Raw genomic sequence first — 20,414 nt, 5'->3', positions numbered from 1 at the left:
ATTTGATTGTGCTAGATGCTAGCATAAAGAATAAATGCTTTAGCAGAGGCCTAAAAGTGCTCATTTTTCTGTCCAGGCAGTCTGTTGTATTGGTCCTTGTCACCATGCCCTGTGTTCCTTGGTATGTGCTAGCCACAGGTAGGTGCCAGGCAGTACCAGAGAATCCACTGCTCATTCTTAGCTTTTGCTCCCTTCTGGACTTAAGGCATATTATGGAATTACTGTAAGCCAACGAGTCTCCATCTGTAAATGAGGGATAAAATTTGCCAGCTGTCTCCTAACCTCCCTGGGAGGAACTAGGGTTTAATAAGATAATGAACATTATTCTCTCCATATGCACTCTACACTCTGGGCTCCCATGGTCTTCAAAAGGCTCTCCATAGGCATACATGCAGATTCTAAAATCAAATTCAGACGGTCATATGGCAAGCCGCTGAGACTCATGTCAACGACTATTCATCACAAATTAATATTAATATCCATTAGTTAATGTTTTCTATTAGTGATTGTACAATTAATCAAGAACAATATGTCACAAGGCAGAGCCAGCTGTAGGTGGATAACTGGGATGTAGGTGGCTGGCTTTCAGTGGCCATCACATCATTTTTGCTTGTCTTTTCAAAACTTCCCATGCATCCTGTTGCTTCTTTCTTGGGCCATTAACCCTGATCATTGAATCTACATAAAGGTACTGGGAAATAACAGAAATATTTTCAGGGCACAAAGAAAAGTTGCATTTTGAAAGAGAATTGCAGGAAGAAGACAAGACATAAAATAAATAAAACCAATCAGTAGTTAATGATAATAAAAAAAAAATAGTAACAATAGCAGCTCTCACTTATTACACTGTGAAGAATGAGGACTCTCAGAAATGGCCCATGATCTCAGAAGCCAACATTTTCCTTGGGTTGACCAAGAATAAGACTACGGAAGTGAAAGGACTATGCTATAAATAACAATACAAAATTCAAACAGCAGCAGCAGATTTCACAAGGGTAAGTGCAGCCTTCTGGCTTAGATTGGCTGGGTTTGAATTACAGTTCTGCCACTTGTCAGCCTTGTTATCTTAGCCAAGTTATTTAGCCTCTGTGTGCTGTAGTTTCCTCATCTGTAAAATGGAGGGAGTACTTATTCCTGTCACCGGGGCTAGCTTTGAGGATTTTACGAAATAATATAGGCCAAGTACATAAACTTCCCCTGTGCACATAGCAACAACACAACAAACTGTGATGCATTATGAATTGTAAATCCTACTGTGGAGACACTAAGAACAGTGGCAGTTCAGAAGAGGGAGTCAACATCTTCTGATGGAAAAGGTAGAATCTGAGCTGGATATGACCCATGAATGACCCTTAGAAAGGAGTGGAGCATTCTGGAATGGGGGTCATTGGGTATGATGTGAGTAGCCAGGGAGGGATGCGGAGTATCATACCCAGAAACCGGACCAGAAGGGCTTTGAGCTCTTGGTGCTAGTGTTAGTGCCTTAGGAAGATGAAGCCGGCAATGATATGTGGAGGAGGGGAATGAGAAATTGGTAGCAGCAAGTGAAGTGAAGTGAAGAAGAGAAATTTTAGGAATCGATGAGAAAGCAATTTGGGGTCCCAAGGAACCCCTTAAGTCTGCTTATGCATAAAGCAGGTCCTTTCAGTAGGCTTCCTTCCCATCCTAAGAGCTAAATGTGAAGGGAAATGCTAATGACCTCTCCAGAATGCAGAGCTAATGGTGTGCAGAGTTATAGGTAGAATTACTCAGTGGACGTGCCGGCAGAATTTCTCAGGGAAAAGTTGCATTGCTGGTGCACGTGCTTGATGATAGTAAAAATGGGACGGGCTTTACTTAAAATCAGGTATGTCCTTTGTGAGCCACGGAGCTTCTTCCTTCTTGTTAAGTTGTACATTTGCAGCTTGTCAGGACTTGGCTGCTATCTTTTGAATATTCAGCTATCAACCTTTAGCGTGGAATTAGTAGCACTTTAATTTCCTGACAACACCTAAATTAAGGTAAGAGTTCTAAATACTTTATTAATAATGTACACTCTAATTAATAGAAATTACTTTTCCGGCATGTATTATTAAAGGATGTGTTCTAACACGCCTTTTTATGTTTTCCAATTTACTTGCTTAGAAAACTGGCTTGCCGTTTCCACATCTTACCCGAAACTCTTCTTGATCAATTCTGTGCAATATGGAAGGAGAACACTCCACTCTGGATTTGAGAAGAAAGCCTTCCCCAGTTTTCTCTGGCTCTCCGTTGAAATTATTTTTTTGTTGTTGTTGGGATAAGTTCTTTCATAAATATGCTTAAAGTTGGACACTTTGGACCTAAAATTTTATTCTCCAAATGATGAGTTCTTTATGCTTTTCAGTGTGGTTCTATAATTCCTACTATGAGGAGGAAAATTGGAACTTGGAGTCTTAAACTTGAATTTTTTTTTTTTCTTTAATCGACAGAATGCCTATTACCTTTTCTTTCCCCGAGTGGAAAGTCTTAGACCTCAACATTCCTGATGCAGATTTGTTGTTGTTTAATGTGGAATTAGGACCAGCTCTAACTCAGTGGGAAGGTAAATTGAGAAGGTAGGTGACATGTCCTTTCAGAGAGACACCAGAATGCCTTAAACTCTGCTGAGTTCAAATTCAGATCTTGACACCCTTCCTCAGTGTGAGGCAGGGGCCAATGGACTTAGCCTCTGTCCCTTCATCTCCTCATCTGTGGAAGAGGGATGCCTCTGCCTGTTCACAGGATTGTTGCAAAGATTGAAAGTGTCGATATGTATGGAGGACTTAGATCAGAGCTTAGCACAGAGTAAATACTCCACAGACCCCGTCAGCAGTAACTTCTTCGGCGCCCCTTTCCCCACCTCTACCCCCAGCTCAGAGGAGTGTGTCCTGATGCTCACACTGAGGCCAGGTAGGCACTCCTGACAATTTTTTCCAATTAAGTTTCCATGTAATACATGCCAAATGCTTGCACAGTGCCTGCCTGGGCTGTTGTGAGTTGGTGGCACAGGGCTTAGATTTCCGAGGGAGCTGGGCAAGAAGTGAGCAAGGAGGAGTCCTCCAGGGCCTCCTGTACTACGAGGTTTAGAGATGAGAGTTCGACCCTGAACCTATGCCTGTTTCATTAATAGGCAGAGCTTTCAAAAGTGATGATGAACCCCAAGCTACGGAGAGTCTGTACTCTCCGTACAGACTTCCAGAAGACTCTGTCCAGAAGACAGAGTCTTCTGGAAAGAAGACTCCACAGACCTCGTGTTGGTCCACTAAGATGGGGCTCCTTGATGCCTTCCTCTTCCCTGCCCTATGTCCAGACATTCAGCAGATTCCACCTCAGTAACTATCCAGTCATTCTTGCCCAGGGATGTGTGAGGGAGCTGTAAGAGGGATTAGATTTGGTGCATATTGTTATTTTTTCCCTAATGATTAACAGAGACTTCTTCTTCCTCTTTTCCTTTTCTTTCTTTCTTTCTTTTTTTTTTTTTTTTTTCCAGAAGAATGTTTTGAATTCCAAGGCTAAGTTTTGCCAAGAGCTCCTGGTATCGTGGGACCGAAGATGGATTTCTCTCACGGGACCCGAGGAGGCCATCAGTGCAATTTATTTCTGTCTCAATGCTCAGTAATAGATGTGACCTTGTGTCTCACAAGGCTCTCCTAACACTTGGGGCCCTGGATGTGAAGAGTTAAACATTCCACTCCTCTGTAGAGAGATGTAGATACCTTGACATTCAGTTCCCAACCTAATCCTTTCTAAATCAGATTAGTCCATCCCATCACTGACAGTTCACTGACGAGTGCATTCCTCAAAGAGAATCTCATCTGAGATGCAGAGCACTCGCTGCAGTTTTATAGTATCAGGGTAGTAATTCATGCCCGGAGTAATAAAGAAACTCATTAAATGTAGAATCTCGGCTCTTGCTTTGTACTTAGACCTCCCAGCAGTTTAACTTATGCATGAGTCCAAATACTTTAAGGGATAATATAAAAATTATCTACTATTCTTTCATATCTAAAATTGTGCATTTGTTTCCCTTCACTACAGTGCTAACATAACTAGGAAACAATATATTACCCTAATTACATGTTATTTATTAGAAAGGAAGCAAATAAGTCATTTGGAGACAAATCCCCATAGTTATTCATGGAATTGCTTTAGATGACAAAGATAGAGTAAAGCCGGCAGTCTTTCATTATATTTATTACACACTCTTTGTGCTAATGAACAATCACGGGCTTCACTGAAATAATGGTCTCAGCTCCAAGTTGTACGGAATGCTATATGGGCCATATTTATCAAGAACAAGTCAAGGCTTTGCTTGTCCTTTGTGTCTTTGCTTTTCGTTGAAGGAAGAGGGTAGGAAGACAAACAAAAGTAGCTTGGGCGATTTTTAAAAATACAATGGAAACCAGTAAGCAGATTTAAAGAAAAAGTCTCCATGCAACCTTCCACAGCAGTTCACTCTTGAAAAAAATATCGTCCCATATGAATGCTGAGTAGGTCACTCTTTCCCTTGAGGTAACAGGGATATATATATATACACACACAAATATGTCTACCTATGAATTTTAAATTTGGATGAAAAAATTTCTAAGATTTTACTAAGATACTTTAAGTATTCATTTGCTTCTTCCATAAAGGAGGATGAGGTAAAAAACTAATACAGCTCTTTACTTTAAAGTGGAGAACAAAAAAAAAAATCTGAAAATCTAACCTGAAAAATGATGGGACTTTCTTTTTTTTAAATTTTACTTAAATCCAAGTTAGTTAACATATAGTGTAGCAATGGTTTCAGGAGTAGGATTTAGTGATTCATCACTAACATATAACACCCAGTGCTCATCCCAACAAGTGCCCTCCTTAATTTCCATGATGGGGACTTTCTTTTAGCTTTTGGTTTTCTAGACACTATTAACTCTTCCTTACTAGAAGAGTTGGAATAAAAGGAGAAAATTCTCTCAGGAGAAAAACTTTCATAAAAGATATGAACAAATTAAACAGATTTCCTCTGCATGTCATATATATATATATATATATATATATATATATATATATATATATATAATGGCTCCTGCTGCCTCTTTAGGAAAAGAAAATCTTCAGTATGAAGGCAATGGGTGAACCATTTTGTATGTGTATGTTTTCAAGCAAGTCGTCCAAAGTTGTGGTAGCTTCAAGAGGAAAAACATTTTTAGTTCCCTTCTTTTGGAATAATTGAGTCAACATGTTAGCACTTAGAAATGCTGCCTCATGGATAGTACCAGAACTGTATTTGAGGATTAAACCACAGATAACAAAAGAGCACAGGAAAATCTTGGAGGGAACGAAGCCAAAAAAGTCAGCTGGGACCATTTCTTCTTTTGAATTAGCAGTTACCCTTCAGTTGCTTTTTATTCAAACATTTGTCTAGTTCCTCCTCAGAGCTGTTTAGTGCACTCTCTCCTGCACAGGAACATACAGGAGGATTTCCCATCCCAGATCAGACCATTGGTGCATGTAGCTGGTATGCTAACATTGGCAACCTTCCAGTAACGAGGCATCAGCAAGGCAAACCAGAAACAAAGCTTGTTGCCAGTTATGCGAGGCTGTGAACAGAGTTAAGCTTGAGGGTGGTGCTGGTGGGGGTAGGGGCAGTAAGAAGGAGATGAGAGGACTCGGGAGGGCGGGGGGAGGCGGGGGGGGAGTGAACTGTTCAGGGCTAGACATAAAATTCTGCTGCTGAAGAACTGACTTACCCATTCCTCCTCTAAATCCCTCTAAGCTTTTCACAGAGATCAAAGCAAGTTAGTTTATTAAATATATATTTGGGAGACCTTGTCCCTGAGTTGTGAGAAAAAAGAGGGAGCGAACCTAGGTTAGTTCTGTAAATGCTGCTAGAAGGGTAAATCCTGCTAAGTCTTTTCCATGTCTTTAATCTATGGTCTCTAGGCATCATGTTTTGTAGTCTTGTGGTAAGTTACATGTCACTAAGGTGACCATGCCACCTGGTTTGCTTGCTAGTCCTGTTCACACCTGTTGTCCTGGAGCAGCTTTTAATGGTGACACTTCTTTGTTCTCAGAAGTGTCCTAGTTTGGACAATAAATCATATGGTCCCTCTGATGATAATCTAGAAATCAGCTTCAGGCCACTGGGTATCCTTCCTAATTATGTTGTAGGTAACTTCCTAATTACATTTTAGGCTCCTAAAAATTCCCATTTCTACTCTGTGTTATGGGGTATTTTAAAGAAGTCTCCAAAAATGACCTATTCTAATGAAGTATTTATTGGGAAAAATTCTAGAATTTAACTTGCAAAGAGATTAGGAACCTACTGCGTTTCAGAGTAACGAGGCCAGAACCAGAAGACTGGTCCATGTGTGATGTATTGGCAGGCATAACTTGATGTTGGTTGTTTTCCCTTTGCTTTATTATCTTTTTTAACTTTTGAGCAATGTCAAGGATACACTGGAGATCACAGGTCCATGACAGAGCAAATAAATGCAACTCCTGCTGTGTCCTTTGTTTCTCTGGGAGGTACATTCAAAGTGTGTTTGTCTTGACAGCTAGCATAGTGTGAGGGATCCATAAGGGCAGAGGATCCCAGGACTGTGGGCTTGCCCAGTCCTAGATAGATAGCCCTAGAGTTATATTTAAGGCTGGTGTGAGAGTAGGAGGTTGGAAGGAAATGTACATAGGACTATATCTACTCTTCCTAATATCCATATGCTAGGCAAATGCTCTTCTTTTGAGCCACAACTAGGTTACCTTATTATTTCTGAGTTTCATTTCTTATTGTGCTGTCAAGCCTAATTGGGATTTCAAAGCCATAGGATTATCACATAAGAGGAGCTCTAATTTTTGGTCTATGGAAAATAACTTCTGGCAGGTTTTAATTGGAGTAAATTCATCAGACAGATTTAGGGCAGGAGTCTCATGATTGGATGCCTACAAGGGTCAGGCAGATAATATAAAAAAGAGAAAGCTTAGTTAAGCCTATAGTCGTCTTGGTCTAACATTTTTTTTTTTTTTTTCTGTTCTTGATCCTTTCTTTAGTAGAAATAATATAGTAAAACATTTAAGGACAGTTTAGGTCTACTTTTAGAAAACACAACTCATAGTAAGTAGAAGATAACCCGGGATCCCTGTTTGGGAGAGAAGAGAGAATGTACCAGAACTATGGAGAATGGAGGTTGCATGACCCATCAGAAAGCGGACAGCCAGGCTCAGTTTTAGCCATCCGTTATCCTGTGGAAATGGGGTCACTTGTGACAGAATTTCTAATTTGTTTTTCAAGATAAACAAAAATCTGTATTTTCAGAAAAATCACCTGCACACCACTGGGACTGGAGTTGTCTTTTACACTCTTCAGGGTCTCTTTGGGAGCAACGTTCACCCATATTCCCTTACCATCATTCCCTTCCAAATGTATTCTTTTTAAAAAATGTTTATTTATTTAATTTTGAGAGAGAGAGTGATCAGGGGAGGGGTAGAGAGAGAGGGAGAGAGAGAATCCCAAGCAGTCTCTATGCTCATGGTGCAAAGCCCTACACAGGGCTCAATCTCATGAACCCGTGAGATCATGACCTGAGCTGAAATCAAGAGTCGGACACTCAAGTGACTGAACCACCCAGGCAGCCCTCAAATGTATTCTTTTGAAGCACAAGTCAGAGGATTATCTTATCCATTTCTCTGCTATCCTCCCCTGGTCACTCCCTTCATTTACTAAAGGAAGACACTGGCCCATGCCTAAGGTCCATGTCACCATCACACTCATGCAGCCTTCTGGAAAGTTAAACACTGATGTAGATGGCCCAGTCCAACACCCTGGCTTCTCAGTTCCTTGGTCTACTCAAGTTCCATGATATTTCTTCCACTCCACCTTAGTCACCCGCTTCCATGGTCATTCCCTCTACCTTGTCAGTGCTACTTCTTCAGTTCCATACACCCCACTCTTTGGCTGGCACTTCCTGTTTTCCAGTTTATTCCCTCTAATAATAAGACTCCAGTTCCTCAAAGTTATCAGAACTACCAATCCATGGGTACGTGTTCCTGCAAAGCTTATATAGAATGGTCCATTATAATAGTCACCCTCCTTGACTCATTCACCCCATCCTACTCCACCAGTTAAAAAAATCAACGCTGAAAAATCCAATTTTACACCTGCTCTGCACCTGAACCAAGCAGCTGAATGTGGCTGAAGACAAAACACATAATCATGTAGAATGCTCTCACTTGACATTCGTCACTTTAAACCTGAAGTGTATTCTTCGTGTTGTCATTTCTCTGTCAATTCACTTCCACCATCCCCAAAACACAGTTGTCATCTTCTCCTTTCTCTTCAAAGCTCCAACACTTCCATCTGCTTCTTCAATCTCAGAGGCCGACCTTGACTTTGTTTTCCAAGATAAATATAATGAATAAGAAAGAGTTCCACATTCTCCACCAAAAATCCATCAACTTCCTTGTGTCTGTATCTCTGTTTTACCCCTTTCCCTGTTGCAACAGACAAGCTATGGTTACTCCAACCTAATACCCTGGATTCCATCCCCACCCATCTCTTTAAGGACAGCCCTCTACAATCTGATCCCTTCATTTTGCTATCTCGTTCTCTACTGGATCACTCCTCTGAATATATAAATGTGCTGCAAATCCCTCACCTCGCATACCTCCATCTTCTTTGTCCCAATTTACCCCTACAGCAACTGGCCTATTTTTCTGCTCCTTTCACAAAACAAACTCCTAAAGTGTTGTCGATACTGCCTGTCGCCATTTTCCTTGCCTACTAATCTGTTTGGACCCAATCCAATCAGGCTTTCTTCAGGATATATTTATGAGACAAATCCAGCCCTATGAACTGCAGTTGTATTTTCTGACTTGTTGAGCATGAGATATTATGCCTGCATTCCCAATCTCATTTAAGTCTAACATTACCCCAGGAGATAAACAGGGGAGGAGTTCATCTTTCATCATGCAAATGAGAAATAGGAGATTTGGGAACATTGAGTAACTTCTTCAGATAAACATAGATGTTTAAGTGGTAGCCACAGTACCAGGAGTCAGAGCTCTCCAATGCCTTCAAAAAGATGGAATAAAGAAAACATAAATTGGTCATTGTAACTGAGGCTCGTTATATCTAAATCTTTTAGGCTGAAAAGGCCCTTGAAAATTGTGTATTTCAATGGAACACTAGAGAGGCTATTTGATTGGCCTAAAGTCATACAGTCCTTTAGTGATAGTACCTGGGCTCACGTTTCCTGACTCCTGGCAAATGCTCTGTCCCAGATACCCTGTCTGTGATTTGAAATTCACCACTTCTGCCACCACCAGTAAATAGTGAGTAAGCAGCTGATGGGTATATATGAAGAGAGCACTGTTGAAAATACAAATACAGCAGCAGCAGCAACATCAACAACAGCAATCGCCAAATGCTAATGTTCTCACAGCACAACCCAGGAACCACTTGCATCAGAATCTTCCTTGCTATGATGCTAATCATGGGTTCACCCCATTTGTGTGTTATCAAGTTCTCAGGACTAGAGGCCTAGGAATTCACATTCTAAGCAACTTCATCAGGTGGTTCCTAAACACCCTTAGTCTTGAGGACCCTTGTAGGAACAAGAGCGGATGGACATAGCACAAATTTCCATTTCGAATTTCATCTTTCAAAGAAATCTGTCAAGTGCGTTGACGTTTCATTAATGAAACAAAAAAGGGCAGAAGACATTAAGCTCTCCCCATAAACTGTCAAGAGTCCGATTCATTTTCATTTCCTTTCATAGTTGAGGATTGCCTGAGTGTTAGGTGCTGTAGTGGTAACAAACTTCAAAACAAGCCACCCTGTGCAGCTGGGAGAAGGAGCGTGACTCATTGGTCAGGAAAAGGACTCAGATTCTGGAAACACTAGGGATGAAGGAGGTTCATTCGCCTCTGCCTCACAGCAAAGGTGGTGCCTCTAGGTCAGGGTGAGAACATCAGGGGAGCCAACAGCAGGCTTGCCTGGTGATGAATGGGATGGAGCAGAGGCCACGCAGGGATCTATCTCTGCAAATGATTTATATTTGTGAACACACGTAGAGGCTGCTGGCCCTACAAATATTATGGGGGCTGGATCCCTCAATGCCTCAGCAAATTTACCGATGCACACAGTGGCACTGTTACGATATTCCCAGAAGCCCAACTCTCTCGTTCCTTCCTCCCTCTCCCTTTGGCTAAACTTTATATTTAGAAAGCACTCTTGCCCAGGCCCACAGCACAGACTGGTTTCACAGTTTTAGCTTGGATGAAACTTTGATGTAGAAAAAATATTTAGGGCCGTGAAATTTTCTTAGATACCATAAAAAGTGGTGAAATGAGAACTATATACTTTGCAAGGTTAGAGGTTAACTATTTACAAATAACTTGCAGAATATTCTAACAAATATCATTGCCATGTTCCTTGCCAGTTGGGGAGAGTAATGCTTAAGGGCTGAATCATCCTATTTCCCATGCATCGGTAACATTTCCCCAGTGAGGTGGTTAAAATCTCCAGGGTTTTATTTCTTGTGAGACTTTTATATTCCCTAGTTCAGAATCAAATATATCATAGAAACTAAATAACTACCTGATGAAAATTAACTGGCAAAACTAATTGGTTGTTTTATTACTTTGTTTTCATTATTTAGATGATGTGGTCAGAATAAAAGAAAGAAAGAAAGAGAGAAGGAGAGAAAAAGAGAAAGGAAGGAAGGAAAAGAAAGGGAAGGAGGGAGAAATGAATGAAGGGAGAAAGAGAGAGAGAGTCATCTAGACAAGGTCAAATTAAAGAGCTTTAATTCTACCCAAACCCATTCTAGCAAACATTACCCAGATGGCTAGGTCACCATCTAGAATTCCTCTCTCCCTCTGTGTACCTAAGCTCCCACCCTCATAAGTCATGGAGAAAGAGCCTCTGAACTCAGGAGAGAAATGTACATGTCCGCACTTTCCTGTTGCATTTTCAAATAGGCCAGTGTGCCTGCATTCGTGTGTGATTTTTGCCAGGGCCAAGGTGAACAAATGGTTGTATAGACTGGGTCCTGCACAAGTGTGCTAAATGAGTGGGTGGTGGGCAGACTGGGTTCCTTTCAGCAGGCCATGTTTCCTGCTGTGGGCCTGCATCCACCTGGAGCATGGATGTCCATTTCTAATTACCACAAAGGCACTATATGGGCTCGTTGTAGTCCTGACCTTAGTGGCTTTAATATTTAGCTTTGACTAAGTATCTGTGCTCTTTTGGGTAGGTTATTTAGCATCTGTATGCACTGTTTATATAACAAGCTTACTGGGCTTTCTGCTTCTCTCTTACCAAACTAAAAGCTTGCTGATTTGCATTAATGCACATAGCTTCCACTGCAGGCAGGCCCAGAGGTTTGAATGGATTGCTCTAGAATCTCATCTCTATGGGCCTGATGAAGTGGGGATAATTTTCTGGTTGTACAATTTTTTTTTTACTTTCCTTTTTTATGAGTTTCAGGTGTACAATATAGTGATTCAACAATTCCATACAGAACAAGGTGTTCATCACAAGTGCACTCCTTAACCCCATCACATATTTAACCCATCCCCCATCCACCTCCCTTCCAGTAACCATCAATTTGTTCTCTATAGTTAAGAATCTATTCCTCGGGGTGCCTGGGTGGCTCAGTCAGTTAAGCATCTGACTCCTGATTTCAGCTCAGGTTGTGATCCGTGGGTTTGAGACCTGCATCGGGATTCTCCTACGTGGGATTCTCTCTCTCTCTCTCTCTCTCTCTCTCCCTCTCTTTCTGCCCTTCCCGTACTCTCTCTCTCTCAAAACAAATAAATAAACTTTTAAAAAGTATCTGTTTCTTAGTTTGTCTCTCTCCTTTTCCTCATTTGTTTTGTTTCTTAGATTCCACTGGAGTGAAATCAGTGGTATTTGTCTTTCTCTGACTGATTTATTTAGCTTAGCATACTACTCTTTAGCTCCACCCAAGTCGCTGCAAATGGCAAGATTTCATTCTTCTTTTTTTTTTTTATAGCTGAGTAATATTCCAGTGTGTGTGTATGTGTGTATATACACATATATACATACATATATGTACATATGTATATGTATATGCAATGTCTTCTTTATCCATTCAATATCAATTGATGGACACTTGAGCTGTTTCCATAATTTGGCTATTGTAAATAATGCTGCTATATGATTGACAGATTGAAACATTTTATTTTTTCAGGAGCTGGGATAAAATGAATTAGTTTGTAACATCAGACTTGTACATCACCCTTGTTAAGACTGTGGAAAAATTATGTGGAATGGATATAGTTCCTAATTTTGTACCACCTATATCTGAAAAAGAGGTACAATATCTAGTAAACTTCTTTGGAATCCAGAAGAAACACATTAAATACTTGGGCATATTGCTCTGACTCAGTCTTTCAGGAGGGCACCAATTTTGCATGAGGTCCAGAACAAGAGAAGGCCCTATAGTGGTTTGATGCTTCCATTCAAGCTGCTTGGCCAATGTGCTATATGATCCAGTATGAACCATATTTATGGCATTTCATTATGGGTTGAATTGTGTCCCCTGAATTTATATGTTGAAGCCCTAAACCCAAGTACCTCAAAATGGAACTGTATTAGAGCCATGGCCTTTAAAGAGGTAGACCCTAATCCAATCCAAATGGTGTCTTTTTAAGAAGAGGAAATTTGAACATAAAAAGAGACACCAGAGATGCCTGTGCATACAGAGAGGGCTGTTTAAAGACACAGTGGGAAGGCAACCATCTGAATGTAAGCAAAGGAGAGAGGCCTCAGAGGAAACCAAACTGCAGATACCTTGATCTTGAACTTTAAGCCTCCCAAAATGTAAGAATATAAATTTGTGTTGTTTAAGCCACATAGTCTGTGGTGTTTTGTTATGGCAGACCCAGCACACTGATATCTACCTCCTTTTGCTTTATTTCCTTCTCTCCTTAAACCTACATATCTGGTCTCTAGGGAGCTCCCTATGATCAACTGACTGAGGAATAAAGACACACACATAGACACACACACACACACACACACACACACACAAACATACACACACAAATCATGACATTCTGATTACCATCTGGGGCAGGATGGCTGCAGAATTACATCCTCATTCAGGAATTATGTTAGTTTTCTACTATTGGCCTAATGATCACAAATTTAGTGGCTTAAGATAATACCTTTATATTATTGTACAGTTCTGTATAGCAGGTGTCTAGTTGGGCTTGACTGGGTTCTCTGTTTAATTTTCTCACAAGGTGAAAATTAATTTGCTAGCTGGGCTGAGTTCTTATCTGGAGGCTCTGGGGAAGAATCCACTTGTAAGCTCCTTCAGTTGCTTGGAAGAATCTAGTTCTTTGCAGTCGATCTCAAGTACACATTTCTTTGCTTGTTGTTAGCAAGGAGGTCTCTCTGTTCCTAGATGCCACCCTCATTCCTCCTCACATAGCCCTCTCCCTCTTCAAAGCCATCCGCGGCTCAACAAATCTCTCTCACTCTTGGAGTCTCTTTGACTTCTGTCCACCCACTAGAGGGAACACTCTGCTTTTAAAGGGCTCGCCTGGAAATCTCCCTTTTGCTATATAAGGTAACAGGACCGTGAGAGTGATATCTCATCATATTCTCACATTCAACCTACACTCAAAGAGGAGGGGACTTTAGAGGGTGTGAGTCATTGGAGCTCATACTCAGAATGTCTTCCAGAGAAGTGGCCCTGAAGCACATTGGGAAGGCAAGTCCAGTGAACAGTATCTCATGGTTGTTTGCTCCATCTGGAAGAAGATATGGTAAAACTATGAATCTCTCCCCATTCATGGATGGAGTCTAATGGTTTTGCTAGATGGCCAAAGATTTGGAAGAAAAAAGAAGTTTGGGGAAGAAGTTTGTGGATGGGGCTCTTGTAATAAGCACAATGTTTGAGGATTTTTGTGTCCCACATCAATGTTTAACAAAGGAAAACTACCACAGAGGAGACTCTCAATAATCAAGTGGACAAGATGACCTATTGTGTGGATATCAGTCTGTCTTGTTCTCTAGCCAACACAATCCTTGCTCAATACAATCATGGATGAATTGGCCACAGCAGTAGAGATTTCCATCATGGAAAGTACTTTGACTTTTCTGGACTATGCTTTGGATTTGCTTACCTGCCGGTAGTTTTCTGCTAGCATCACTACAGGGACTTTATTTACTATCTTGGTATCCCACACTACATTGTTTCTGACCAGGGGCTCATTTTACAGTGAAATACTGCAGCAATCACCTGAGTTCATGGCATTCACTGTTTTACCATATACTCTGTCATCCAAAACAGTTGACCTTGTAAAATATTGGAATGGTCTATTGAAGACTCAGATATAGCACTAGTTGAGTAAAACCTTTTCATGGCACTGAGTACAATTCTATAAAATTAAAGCATATGTTGTGATCTAGTGATGACGAATATATGGTGCATTTCTCTTATAGCCCAATACACAGACCAGAGTACCAAGAAGTTGGGATGGGAGTGACTCATCTTTATATGCTGGAAAAATTTTTACTTCTCTTTACTATAACTTTGAGCCTTGATGGTTGAGAAGTCTTATGCTCAAAGGATGGATGCCTCTACCAGGAGATATAAGGGTCCCGTGGAGCTGGAAGTTGGGACTCCTGTCTGGCCATTTTGTCACAAAGCTTCTCATGCCTTGAACCAACAAAGAAGGGCTACTCTACTGGCTGTGGTGGGTACTGATTGATTGATTGATTGATTGATAATTAATGGGAAATTAAGATTGCTTCTATATAGAAGAATGAATGTGTCTGAATCCAGGATATTTTCCAGGGAGTCTCATTAATCCCATGTTCAGTGGAATATGTTAATGGAAAACTGTAGAACTGATTACCATGAGGACAACTTATGGCTTGTTTTTTGGAATGAAGGTTTGAATCACCAGCCAGGTAAAGAGTGAAAGCAAATGAATGGAAAATGGGTCAATGTGTTGCAGAAATTGGACTCTTCCCTGCATGTAATATTTAGACATAAAACCCATGGTCGTTGCCAGCACAAATCTATATGTGAGGTATTAGGAAAGTTTAATTTCTTTCTTACTTTTTAAGGTAAATATGAATAAAGGGCCCGATATTTTCTCCCTATCCCTTAGTGGGATGTTTGGTACAACCCCATGGGCAAAGCACACCTGAAGATCATTTTGAAGGTCACTGACAGACTGTAGGTGATTTTGCTCACTAGTTAGATAGAGGAATAATTCCAGGGATGTCAGAAAGGTCTCTCTGTCCAAAATAACATCTGGTTTTCTGAGTATCTGATTCCGAAATTATCCAATTTCAGCCCCAGATCTTTGTGAAAATTAAAATCATTAAGTGTCACTGACAACTCAGAATGAATTTAGTTCATCAGACTCTTATAGATTTTGTTGAGTAGGAGGAAAATAAGATAGCATATCAAGTGCCATGGTGGAGAAGGCCCTAGGGATGAGAATGGAATGATCTATTTGGCACCTTTTTGTCATGTGAGGAAATTTCACATATTTATCTCATTAACTTTTCTGAATAACTCCGTGAATTGATATTAGCCACACTTTTACAGATTAGAAATCTGAGTTTCAAGAAGTTGCTCAAACTCACAGTTTGTAAGTGGCAAATCTGCTTTAAGCCGAGATCTGTCACATCCTAAAACAGATGTTCTACATACTACAGTATTTGCAAAGACAAACTTTGCTCATTTTTTTTTTTTTACTTTGTTTCTGATGATTATTATTTTTCATTAGTAGAGAGTCTGGATTCACAAAGATAAGTATACAAATAGAAACAGATTTTTTTCGTTGTTTTATTTTTGTAAATAGCTTGCTTTTCAATCTCAGAAGAAGCTTTAATTAAATTGTTAAAGAAGCTTGGAAGAGGAGTAGTTGGACTTTTTGTCTCAAAACTGAATCACTCGCTAACTCAAGATTTGGGAGAGCCAGAACTGGCCTTCTGTCTCACTTAGCCAGGGTTCTGCTCTGACAAGGAAGATGGCTTCCCCTTTTTATCTAACACAGTCATGACTGCTTCTTACTTTCTCCTTTCTTCCTACTGGAAAGGGGGGTAGGGTGGCAATGGTCCAGTGAGGATTCCTCCAGGGAAGAGGTGGTCCATGCCCACTTTTTAGGCCAGAAGGTAGTTCCCCCTTCCCAGTTTAGTGGCCCAACACCTGGCTGGTAGCCAGGAGCCTGAGGATGAGCTCTCACCTCAATCATGGTGCATTGTCATCCCCTCAGTAACTATAAGTCCAAGTTTGGCTGGACACTGTCACCATATGACCCTCTTAACTTTGACTCTCCTTTCCCCACAAATGCCTGTTCTTCTGATCATAAATATAAGTGGCAGGATGGGAACACTCCAAACTATCAAGAAAAAAAGTTTGAAATCATCCACAATACAGATTTATTGTGATGTGTTCCCAAATAATTGTTACATCTGGGCATAGGCCACGCCTGGTATTCAATTAAGAATGGTGTATATATACATAGTCACGTGCTCACTTAAGCTGATATGTATGGGCCTATGTCAAAAAAAAAAAAAAAAAAAAAAAAGAAAGAAGTAAAAGACCAATACAGATTTCTCATACTCCAAGCAATAGCATATATACAGATATTTAAACATGTACCAAATATATCAGGGCAGCCTTACTTTGAGGGCTGTACAATAAAATCCACATGGAGGCCCTAAAATGACAAAATAATGGTGTTCTCTAATGTGTTAAATGTTGGAATGTAGCATATTTGGGGTGTATGGATTTTTATTATAGTCTTTTAAATAGGGAAATATAAGAAAACTCTTCCAATCAAATATTTGTAGAATTTTGGCATCCATATGCTTTTCACTTGGACAAAACAGTTTAAAAAGCTGTTAGATGTGATAACACAGGGCAAAACGTAGCTTCACAACTTGATGGCTATGTGACTTTGGGCAATGTATTTAACCTTCCGGGGCTTCGGGATCCTCACCTATAAGTCAATGCTAATCAAACCTCCTCACAGGGATGTTGTGAGATTTCATGAAAAATAGCAGAGACATAGAATATGCCAGGCAAATAACAGGCACCAAAAAAATGTTAGTCCCTGCCCCGCCAGTCTGCAAGGGGCATACAAAAACGTACATACATGTACGCCCGCACAGCCAAGCATGGCAACCTGCTGCTTCTCAGGATAGGCCACTGCCTCTGGAGCATCTCGGTTTTTCAACCCCAGAGATAAGAAGCAGTGCTTTCCTGTGTTAATACAGTTATTTCTATTCAGAGCGCACCACTTTCCCCTTTACAGGAGAATTACTATACAAGAAACAGGTGGGGTTCTATTGACTGTCCATCCAATAGGCGTTTGCTTCCCCAGGAACGGAAATGGGTCAGCTGGTCTGGAGATCCTAGTGAAGAGAACCTCTTCTGTGCGACAGAAGCCCCGGGAATTCCCAGCTGCGCATGCTTGGAGGCTACTGGAGCTGTTAATGTGGCAGGTGAGATTCAGAATAGGTATATCTCGGGTAATTGAGGCTGGAGGAAAGAATATTCCGCAATTCTCTGCATATCCCCCGCCCCCCTCCAAGCCTTTTTAGAAATTTCTTTTTTCTCTTCTCTTCCTTTTACGGTGATTTTGCCAGTTTGAAAATTACGGGCTGCATCCTCATGCTTTTGCTATGTAACAGCCTCGAAATTTAGTGGCTTAAAATAATAAACACTTCCCTGGCTTATGACTCTGGGGTTGGTCATTTGGGCTGGGCTTCTTTCTTATCTCAGTGGGGCTCACTTATGGGTCTGGAATTAGCTGGGGGGTTAGCTGGGGGCTGGGCGGTCTTGGACAGCCTCAGCTGGGATGGTTTGTCTTTGTTCCACGTGGTCTTTTGTCATCCAACAGGCCAGCTTGGGCTTGTTAACATGGCAGATGGGAAGGGCTGAGAGAGAGAGAAAGCGAAAGTATTTCTTGAGGCCAAGAGTTTGGCAATGTCACACTGTTGTGTCTACAGCCTTCTTCTTACTGGCCGAAGCAAGTCCAAGACAAGTCCAGATTCAAGGGCAGGGGAGAGAGATGCTTTCTCTTCCTGACACGAACTACAGTCACAGTGCACAGAGATCTGACACAGGGAGAGACGAAGGATTATGGCCATTTTCACAATCTACTGCACCCTGAGAGTTGCAAATTGCAGCCTGCATGGGGGCCGCGAGGATGACTGATAGGAGAGGCGAGATTCAGCCTAACAAGCAAATGTATCAGGCAATTGAGGCTGATGAAAGACCAAGCATTCAGAAGACATTTTAAAACATTCCTTCCTCTCTTCCCTTTAAGGTGATTTTGTCATTTTGGAAAACCTCAGAATGGTATCTGCATGAGGTGCTTTGAGCGGGGAAAACTTCCTGGACTGGTGTGACTGTACATATGGTGGCCTGACCACCTCATGCCTTTCCAGCCACCTCTGCCATCTCTGCTGACCGCGATAGGATCCCTGCAGCCACAGCAATCAGAATCGATCAGGGTGAAGGGTGGCTTGCGTGGCTTGCACAGGGGTGCGGCACAGCTGGCCTCAATCATTGCATCTTGAGTGTCTCCTCTCAAGCTTTTAAGGGCTGCCGAGAACCGAGTGTGCAGGAATCCAAACAAGCCTGAAGACTGCCTGTTCAACACTGGCTCAGGATTGTGAAGAGAGGGAACAAAAGACAGGGTGAGGATAATGACCTGCTGGAAACAGGACCCCAGCGGCTCAGACTCCCAAGGGCCCCTCTTGGTGGGGAGCCCAGGACTCAGCCATCTCTGTGGCTGTGCAAGCTGGAAGGCACAGACTGTGACCAGGGACAGCTGCTATCCTTAGAGAGAGTTTGTCCATCGTTTTTTATCTGTGGTCAGCCAAGGAAAGAAGAGACTTTGAATTGTATTCACAGGACCCAAGGAAAGGAAACGAACCTCAGTCTATAGCTGAGTGCCTGCTCTTCTTTAAAAGCTTTTTTCCCCCCATTTTTGGCCCACACCAAGACTGTAGTGTGGCTAAAAGAAATGTGGCATTTCCCATCACTTAGCACCTTACTTTCTCCTTGCCTCCCCCTCTACTTCCCCCCTGCAACACACAATTAGATGTAGCCAATCCAGGGATGGGCTAGAGGCAGTCAGTGCCAACAGCTGGATCCCGGGCACCGGGGTTAAATGAGAATACCCTGATTCCTTTGAACATTTATTTTGTTCTACCTGATGGCAGTCAGAGAGGCCCAGGGACAGAGTACAAGATGGTGTTGCCCTCTGCCTTCTGAGTCCAAGGTGGAGGGCTATTACAGCGAGTCCTGGATGATGCTACAGAGCCTAAAGAAACGCCATTGAACTACTGTCAGGCAATCGATTGGGATATTAGGGTTTTCAGTTTTCCAATACTTGGCTCTTTAACAATCCAGTTCTGTAAAGCTTTATGTAGCATTGGGGGATGGGCAAAGTTGCAGCATACACGGTCGTGAGGCTGTCCGTCAAGAAATGAGGCCAAATGATGCCTTTCAAGTGCTGGTACCTCTCTGCTAGAGCTCTCCCAGGCAGACATGGCTAATGTCATTGCTCTAAGGCTGGTAGACAAGACCCGACTTCAGTGCACAAGTGCCCATGGGACACTCACTATGTGTCAGACGCTAAGCACTTTACAAATACGGACGTAACTAATCATCATACCTTAGGTCTTCGTATTCTATGGATGAGAAGACTGAACCCAGAGACAGTTAGTAGCTTGCCCAAGATAGCATGTGGCTCATAATGGTCAGAGTCAGGATTTGAGCCCTAGAAATCTCGCTCCAGGGTCCATGTTCTTGGTCACTATGCTCTGCTGCCAGTCATGTTTATGAAAGGTGTTTGTTTGTTTGTTTGTTTGTTTTTTGGTGGGGGGGGGTGGCTAATCAGACTCCAGTTCCCTCCTGGGTTATTGATTTTTGAGGGGAGGAGCAAGAAGAGAAGAAAAATGAGGGTTAACGCTGCCATGCCAGATGCTGTGCCTGGCACTTTACCTCATGTAGTTATTACAACAATGCTATAAGGTATTTTTACCCACAATATAGATACAACACTCAGAGGCTCCGAGAGGTTAAGTGACTTGATGGACAACACACAGCTATCAAACCTTCGACTCTTGGACTGCCAGTATGAGCTATTTGTGGATTTGTCTGTTAGATGGAAAGAGTCACCTCCAAGCACTTTCCTTGGATGGGAAGATTGGAAAATGGAGATTTCAGCATGATACCTGCATGTGTCAGAGTGGCTCAGACCAATCCACATCTCTCCGTTCTGTGGAATTTCACCTTGAACCTAACCATGAATGGGCACTTTGCAGATTTCATGCACATTGCTTGCTGTGCTCTATCATTGCTGCTAGAAAGCATGTCCAGAGAGGTCAGTAGTTGCACTGTCACATGCAGAGGAGAGCACAGAAA

Source organism: Panthera leo, chromosome D4 (genome assembly GCF_018350215.1).
Source record: "Panthera leo isolate Ple1 chromosome D4, P.leo_Ple1_pat1.1, whole genome shotgun sequence".
NCBI lineage: Eukaryota > Metazoa > Chordata > Mammalia > Carnivora > Felidae > Panthera > Panthera leo.
The sequence above is the reverse complement of the archived record's forward strand: the minus strand, read 5'-3'. Positions refer to the sequence as shown.